This window comes from Octodon degus, unplaced genomic scaffold (assembly GCF_000260255.1).
Source record: "Octodon degus isolate 3935 unplaced genomic scaffold, OctDeg1.0 scaffold00004, whole genome shotgun sequence".
Classification (NCBI taxonomy): Eukaryota; Metazoa; Chordata; class Mammalia; order Rodentia; family Octodontidae; genus Octodon; species Octodon degus.
In genome coordinates this window covers 20,010,226-20,019,742 of record NW_004524580.1, presented here as the reverse complement: position 1 = coordinate 20,019,742, position 9,517 = coordinate 20,010,226, and positions in this window count along the sequence as shown.

Sequence of the window (9,517 nt, the reverse complement as noted above, 5' to 3'; positions counted from 1 at the left end):
CTGACATCATCCTCATCTGTAGCTTTACATACTGTTTTTTACTTCATTAACATCACAACTTATTTGGATTTCCTTTGATTTCTGATATACTTGCAATGGCATTTCTAGATGTAGGCCTCTATGTATTCACTCTGCTTAAAGTATAGCCTTCTTCAAAATTAGGACTTCATATTCTTTATCCAATTTAGAGTATTTTTAGCCCTTATCTCTTCTCCTACTACTTTTGTGACATCTCCACCCTTCTCATATCCTCTGCTTGTTATCTAGATACTAAGTTTTGCCATTGTATGACATATAATGTCATTGTGTCCAAAAGTGACAGTTTTATTTTTAATTATTATTTTCCCACATTGATTTCAGTTGATCTTGAAATTTTTATATTTTTCACTGCTTTCTCCTTTCCTGCATAATCCTCTCTTCTCTGTTTAATCTGTCATGGAAACAGTCACTTGTATTGTCAACTTCCGTTTTCTTTAGGTACTATGATTTGCATTTGATATTTAAATAGGTTTTAGTTTTCTGTAGAAATTGTCTTTGCATAGATTCTCTTAATTGTCATAGTAAATTACCATGAATCTGGATTTAATAATGTGCCAATAATTGGATCACCTCGTGACCTTTTACCCTTACTTATATATGTTGTCATTTTATTGTTTTGTGACATTTCTGATCATTTCCTTATTGCACTCTAGACACTATATACTAAAATATAGTTTCATGATTACTGTCTTTTGTGTTCTAATGGATTTATATAGTATCTAGTGAGCAGCCAGAGATAAGGTAAGTGACATTCATCTGACGGAAAACAGTCTTTTTGTCATTTGCCCTTTGTGAAAGAGTAGCCTTTACAAAATTTCAGTCATAAGGCTGAGGATTTTACCAGAGCTGTTTATCTTTAGTGAACTTTTGAGATCAATTTTTGTTCATCCAGCATAACAAGTGTGTGTGTGTGTGTGTGTGTGTCTGCACACGTACGTGTGTATATGTGTGCAAGTGTGTTTGTGTGTGTCTTACTTACGGAATATCTGATTCTTCTGCTGCCCTCTTCAACCTCCTGGTGGCTACTTTTTGCTTTTTCTCCCATTGGCTCACTCTGCACATTTGCAATTTAGGAGGCAGAAGCTGCCTTCCGGAAAAATATGACAACAGGATATTGAGCTGACTTCCATGTATTTTGCTTCTAAGCGCTTGGCTTTTTCAGGTACCTGTGACCTTGGTTTTCCACTCTTGCTTTTGACCTGTTCTCTTAGGTACCTACCTGACATGGACACTCATTCTCGGCAGAAACGTCAAACCAGCCACTCTCCAAGGCCATTGGTAGGTGCAGTGCATACATGTATGTATTTTAAGTCATTTCTATATTTTCTTATTTGTCTCCCTAAAGAATATTTATAGGGTATGTTAATATTAATGCCTAAGTATACCATGAATATGGAACAGTGCTGTCTAATATGAATATTCATTTTAAAATTTCAAGTATTCATATTTAATACATTACATATACTATTATCATTCCACAATATCATGTCTTCAAAATACATTCTGTTTTAGGGCTGGCCAGACCACTCAGTGGACTAAAGCTCCTGTGGCTAGGGGTGGATCCCAGGCATGCTGTGTTGGCCCTGCCACCAGGGCGTGCTGAGACAGGATTGAGACTGGATGTGGTAGTGCACCCCTGTAATCCCAGTGCTTGGGAAGCTGAAAAAAAGAGAATCACTATGAGTCCAATCTGTCCAGTGAGACCCTGTAGACACACACACACACACACACACACACACACATACACACATATATATTCTGTTTTAAAACTACAGTACATTTCCATTTTTAATAGCACTACTTCAACATTTTAAGTGCCAACCTCAAGGGCTTTGTGGCAACCATCATAGAAAATGCACAATATCCCAGGAAGATATGAAAGATGTCTATTATTGAGACAAAAGTTTTAATTTTCTCCATTTGGAAAACAAATAGTTCTCTGACTAGTTATATGAAGACTATTTCATCATGTTGGGTGAAAAAAAAATTAATTCAGACTCCTGTCTGCTTAGTATCAACTGCACAACTATTTTGGAGAAATAATCCAAATTATATGAAATATGAGAAAGTAAAAATCCAGCTTTCCTGGGTTGAATTCCCTACCAATGAAGAGTTCTTTCCTCATCCTGAAAGCCAGGATTCAGACTTCCCACTTGAGCTGAAACAATAATATGTGTCTTGCAAGGTTCGGTGAATTATGTTCAAAAATATTTTAATATTGTTTCAGAATGTTTTAAAATATTCCCAGGTAATGTTGAGTGGGGCAAGCAAGAGGCTGCACAATGACCTTGCACAGCGAGTGTCATTCTGACCAGACAATTTCTGGATTTTAAAAGGCACTGGAACGATGTTTCAAAAGCCTCCTTCTTTCCTGTAAGTATTCTAAGCTTTTCCATGAAACCTTAATCTTTTTTTTCTTTTTCTTTTTCTTTTTCTTTTTTTTTTTGTGGACCTCTGATTTCACTTCTTAGTACAATGTAGTTGCTGGTGTGCATAAATTTAGGCAACTTGCTTGTCATTAGCAGCTAGTATATGGACAAATTATGTTGTATTTTCATTCATTTTCTTCATCTATCAAGTAGCAATAATAATTGCATGGATTTTTAATAAAAGCACTGAGATTGAGGTAGGACAGGAGAAATAAAGATAGGTAAAACTCTGCATAATAAGTCTACCTCGGTTTCTTACTGGTGCAGCCTGAAAAGCTTTTCTATGATGAGAGTTGCTAGACTTGTACCACAGAAGCCAGAACTGATGTACCTGTCTCCTCCTCAGTGGACTTCCTTGGGCCCACAATGTGACAGGTTAAGTGTACTTCATATATGTATCAACTGTGTCCTGAATATTTGGCCCCTGATAACTCAGCTTGTCTTATTGTTAAAATAGTTTATGGAAAATATTCTATGTTGTAAGGATTGCATGTTTCTTTTTTTTTAATTTAAAATTTTATTGAGTCTGGAGTGTTAGAGTTAATAATATGGCAGCTGCATCACCTCCAAATGACCTTGAGTTTGGAGCCAGCCCTGTAAAATAAATGCGTAAGTTATCATAGTGAATAATAATTGTTTGCCTGGTAGTTTGAAGAATGAGGTACATGTAACCTGACAAATCACTACAAGTCAAAAATATCTTTTTAGTCTCAGGCCTTATTTTGCATTTTACTCCAAATTCACATTCTTGGAACACTTTTGAAATTGCTTACTTTTATGCAATATAGCTTGCTGGTTTGTTGGCTTTAAGTGGTGCCAGACACACGGCCTACTGTCTCAGTCTAAGAAGTGAGGGTAAAATGATGTAACTTGGTATTAATAAAAAAACCTCTGACATGGACAGTACTATTTCCATTTCCAAAACAAAGAAGCTGATTCAAACAGATGATTCGTGTACTCACATCATGTGTGCCAGATTATACATTTTAATTTGACTGTGAGTTTTGATTTTCTGTACAAGATTTAGAAGACATTATTGGATGACCCTTAAGCACTACACCTTGGTTCATAGAACTGTTCTGGCACTAACAGGAACAGCCTTGATATTTTCATAAAGGTAGGCAAATGCTCAAAGAATGTGCAACTCACAGATTTATTTCATTTCCCTGATGTAACTACTCTCTTAATCCCTCCTTTATGATGTCCATTTCTCCTTTCTTTTCTCAAATCTGTGATCATAAATAATTCAGTGACTGTAAACAGTCCGTCACTTAAGTAGCTTTCATCTACAAGAATGCTGAATATTTGCTCCAGGTGAATTTTTATGGGGAAAATTGCGATTAATCTTCTGCAAGAATGACTTCTACATTCTTGTACTTGCTGGACCAGTCAAGACGAGTAAAATGAAGTTGAATATAAAGTATTTATTTTTCCTACTGTCACCCTTAGACTTTTCTAGTGAGGCTTATTGATAGATCTTATCTAAGGATATTAATTACTGCACACAGTGGAGATTATCAGGAAGTCAAATCAAATGTCATAGCCACGTATATATCCTAATCTAAAGTATGGATCTTCTAATACAATATTCTTACCTTTTTTTTCTCAGAGTCTAAAGTGTAGCAAAGGCATTGAAGTAGCTATTGACCAAGACTCCTTTCGAAACACTGACACTAACCATGGTCCTTTGTCCCTTCTCTTTTCTCTCCTTGAGTAATCCTAGAATTGTCTCATTTTTCTTTTATTTAGAGGTCACCCTTTCCCAGTTATTTTCAGAAATGATTCATTTTAAACACAGAGAGCTAATTTCTTTACATTTCTCACTAGTGCAAAACATCTCAATGGTTTAGAAATGTACGAACCAGCCGAGTTTTTCACTCCTTTGCGGAATAAGCCATTTTCAAAGTTATTTTTCTCATTGATGGCACAAAAGCACCCACCACCCAAAATTAGAGAAGGAAAGGTTTCTTGCAGTCATGATTTGTAGAGATTTCAGTTCATAGTTGGCTGGCTTCAAGGGAGAGAGGAATCACGGAGGAGAATTAGCTCATGGCAAGGAAAAGGAAAAGAGCAGAGAAATGCAAAGCACGGTGATGGCAGAAGCCCTCTTCTGGTCCACTGTACCCACGATACACAACCTTAGGGTGGGCAGCACTCACATCAAGGTTGAGCCCTTCTGTTTTCCACATCCAGAACAAGGCCAAACCTACCAGTGGACTAATTTAGTGATCATATACCCTTGACCTCAGCATCATTTAACTCAGCATTACTGACTCGAGAACCATCCTCCTCTGAGAAGCTCCACTTCTGTCTTAATTGCTTTTCTCCTGGTGGAGAAAAAATACCCAACACCCGAAGTTGAAGGAAGAGAAGGTTATTTAGTTCACGTTTTTTCAAGGTGTTGGCCCATAGTTGGCTGGCTCCAAGGTAGAGTGGAACATGGAGAAGGTACAATAGTTCATGGTAGTGGAAGGCGGGAAAAAACAACGGGGCCTACCTGTATCTTTCTGCCCCTTTTATATTTTACCTATGCAGCTGGGATTAGGATGATGCCAAATCAATCAGCAAACTGATTTAGTAATGACACATCCTTAATCCCAGCATCACATACTCTGGATTCAGCTGCCTTTGAAAAAGTCCCACCTAAAACTGCATGAAACCTTTGGGGGATATCTAGACACAAACCATAAGAACCCATAACCTCATAATCCTTTGAGGGAACATCTAGATACAAGCTATAACAGCTATCATGAAAAATAAAATACCAGCCTGTATATCGTCATGGCCCAGTTATTAAAAAAAAATAAAATCAAAACACGCCTCATACATTTCAGGTAGTATAATTCATCTTTGATCTGAATTTCCTGTAGTTACTTCAACTTGAGACCAGGACTGGATGATTAACAATGCTGAACAAAGTGTCTTTCAAAGTGAGAATCAACTTGTCCAAACAGTTCACTAACCCATTATTTAAAACTCATACTGATCGTGTTTAAGAATTTTAAAATAATCCATCAAATGTTCTTATTACATGCTTGAATCTCTGCATATTCTGTTTCCAAGATAAACAGGATAAATAAGTGACAATGTAAAATAGGGACAATTACCAACAGCAAATCTAACATGGCAAACATTTATGAGATTTGCAGTCTTTGAACTAAAAGAAGTCATGTAAAGAAAGAAAATATTAGTCTGAATATTCAGACACTCCAGATTTCTAACACTGATGTTGCAATAGATTATCACCAAAAGAAAACAATAAAACTTTCCTCCTCTGCTTCAGAATTCTGAATCACACTGTAACCAGTTGTGTGCTAAAATACTGAACATCTAAACTTGGATATCAACAGACTTAAATGTAAATGGCCTCACCCCAAACACCTGCTTATCCTCTGTAATTCCTGCATTCTTTACTTCATTAAAAGATGCAACTATCTGCCTTTATTTAAGCTCTAAATTTTATTCTTGTCTCACGTTTAGTTAACCAACAAGATCTAGAGATTCTACACTTTAACCAATTGATCTAAGCACTTAGCTGTGATTTTGGTACATGCCAAAGCATAGAGGCCTCACAAAAATCCTAAAGCAGATTCTTAACAAAAGTAATTGTCCTCAAGCTTTTATTCTGCTGTTTTTAAACTGTACTCTGTCGCTCAAAGGGACTATTAAATTATCTAAATCCCTGTTCAAAACCCAGTTTGAGGCCAGCATTGCCCTCTAGGAAAGATGAGGCTGAACAATGACATTTATAGGCTCCTTGTGGTTTAGCCTTAGGAATCTATACAATTGCTCTTTGGCCACAGGATTTCCCTTCTTTGCTTACAGTCAGTTGTGCTGTGTTGCCTTGCCCCTGGGTGTGGTGTATTTCCCAGTCAATATCTCTGACCACTGTGTTCTTTGCTGGGCTCTTATTGATTCTTCAAGTTTTTATCTATAGCTTCACTTTCTCTGATCAGGGCTTGTGAGGGAATAGATTTAATACAGAAGCATAATTTATGGGATTATTTTGCATTATTCACTGAAAATGCCAAATGTAGAGGAATGCACAAGGTCTGTCTATGCACTAAAAATCCAAAGAATCCCGCTGAGGCCTGGATTCCAAGGCAATGTCCTGCACAAGTAGCTGAAGACCTACAGCTCCCGACAACGTCTCATGAGCGTGTGTATCAAGGATCTTCCTGGGAAGCAATGCTCAAGAGAAGGATCAGAGCTCCTCCAAAGAGAACCACCACCATCCTCAGAGCCAGTGAGGACTGAGGTCCTCTGATAACAGCTCAGTTCGTATGAGGGAAGCCAGCACGACAAGCTTCTTCAGCAACAGCATGCCACCTTCCCCTCCAGTTATGCTTTTCTACTGTTGGCAATAATCCTCAAATGGGTTTTTCATACCCAGAACCATGCTGACTCAGTTCAGCTGAGTGTTCCAAGTTGACTATTAGATAATCCACCATCATCCAGCCCTGGCCAGCCAAAGACATTTCCTTTAACCATAGTCACGGGCAGTTTTGTGAAAAGTTAACATGTCTTAATCCATTCAATTTGCATCAATGTAACAATTACATTTATACAGTTCTTATTGCACTCATTTCCACACAAAAAGTCAATATTCAAAGTGTTCACAGAATTTAAGGCTAATAACACATTTCTTGACTATATAAGCTAATTATAAGCATGCATCTAAAAGCTGCATTGAAATTATATTTAAGAGAGCTATTATAAGCACAATCTTTGCTTCCCATTGACTTTTAACAGCTGAGCAAGGAAACACTAAGAAGTGCCACAAGTGATCTCCTGCATTTCAAATACATTCTTCCCTTCTGATGAAAAGCGTCAGAAACTGATCACCAGGTTCTCTTCTGTTTTTCCTCGCAATCTACAGCTCCTCTGGAGGCTACCTTCTAGACAAATACTTCAAATCACCTTGATGGCTCTCTACTCTTAATTTTCAACATAGATCTGGCAAAATCCCCTCAATAGAAACCATATCACCATCCCCAAACTATCCTGCATTGAAATTTCTCTACCACACAGGCAACATGTCTAAACACAAGTACAATGCAGATCCACTTCCTGTCAAAGTGTAACATACGCCACCTGAGATCCAGCAGTCAATGCAGTCCTTCACAGTAGGAGCCTAATGAGCCTCATTTAACCAGCAGCATTTCCATCGGTACTCTGATTTTCCAGGCCGTGACCAAAGTCTCCCATAGAGTTACAACATAGAGGGGCTGTCTCTTTGGCCAGTCTCTCAAAAGCTTTCCAAATTAATTCCCAAGGCTCTTAAGCCTATGGGCCAAGCAACAACACAGCAATGACCTCACTCCTGGTACCAATTTCTATCTTAGTTATTTTCCCATTCCTATGACAAAACACCCAATACCTAAAGTTAAGGGATGAAACATTTATTTAGCTCACCGTTTGTAGAGATTGCAGTCCTTAATTGGCTGGCTCCAGGGTGGGGATGCTCGGCAGCAGAGAAGAGTTGTGGTGGGCAGAAGGCAGTAACACTTCGCCAAGTGGGGAAGATGAGCCTCTCTCTGCCCCTTTTGTCTTATCCAGACTGCAGACACATCTTTCTTTATCACTGTTGTATTTCTACATCTAATATGGTGACAAGAATATAGCAAGTATTTAATAAATATTTCTTAAACTGATAAGTCAAGAATGAGTAAATATTGACATTTAGACAAATGACTAGGTTTCAAAAAAACAATCTAAATATCTGAAGTCAAAAAAATACAAAAAATCCTTTTCAAATAAATATATGTATTAAAAGTTAGCGATGAATAAGAGGAAATCGGGAGAAATGTTTCCCTATTTGTGTTGGGAATATATTCTGGTGGGGGGGGGTTAGTAGCTGAATCTAATGGTATTTCCATTATTATTTTTTTGATGACTCCCCATCCTGATCCCCATTGTGCTTGCACGAGCTCACACTTCTACAAGCAACACAGAGGGGTTCCCCACCTTCCTGCACTGCATTCCCTATTTTTTATGTTCTTAGGAACAGCTATGATGATCGGGGTGAGATGGACACTCAGAGTAATTTTGGTTTTCATTTCCATAATAATGAAAAATATTGAATGTTTTTTCATCTACTCACCAGCAACTTGTTCCTTCATGAAGTGCCTCTTCAGTTCATTTGTCCAGTTTTTGATTGGGCTGTTTGATTTGGAGGAAGGGTTGAGCTTTTAAAAATCTTTGTTAGATATTAGTCCATCAAAAGAATTGCCAGCAAACATTTTTCCCATTTTGGGGCTATCTCTTCACTCTACTAATTGTTTCTCATGCCATGCAGAAGCCTTCTAGCTTGATGTGCTCCCACTTATCAATTCTCGCTAGAATATTCTGTGCCATTGGAGTCCTCTCCAGGCAGGCTTTGTCTTCTGTTTCCTGTGTTCTTGCAGCAGTTTAAAAGCTTGTGGTCTTGCAGCTAGATTTTTAATCCATTTTCACTTGATTTTAGTGTAGGATTAAAGAAAAAGATCTAGCTTTGGGTTTCTGCTTGTGGCTATCCACTTGCCCCACCATCATTTATTAAAGAGACTGTCCTTCCTCGCGTGTATGATTTTGGCCTCTTGGTAAAAATGCAGGTACCTATGGCTAGGTGAGGGTTTTCCTTCTTTACTGCTTTATTCTCTTGGTCCACAGAGATATGTGCGTGTCCATGTTTGTGGTGGCACAAGTTGCAACAGCTAAGCTGTGGGAACAGCCAAGGTGCCCATCAGCACATAAATAGATAAGGAAAATGTGGCACACATACATAGCGGGCACTTTATTCAACCATAAAGAAGAGTGGAATTGTTTTCAGAAAAATGGAAGAAACTAGAAAGCATTACAAGAAACAAAATAACCCAGATTCAGTTAAATAGGGCATGTTTTCTATGAGAAAGTTAAAAAGTAAGCAAATAAAAAAATAAAATAAAGGATCAATAACTGGAAACTGGAAAGGCAGCCTTCTGGAGATGGAGAAGGGGCAGGGGAGGAGTTAGGAAAGGGAGAAGTAGGCAGTGGAATTGAAAATAATCAAGACATGTTAAATCCACATG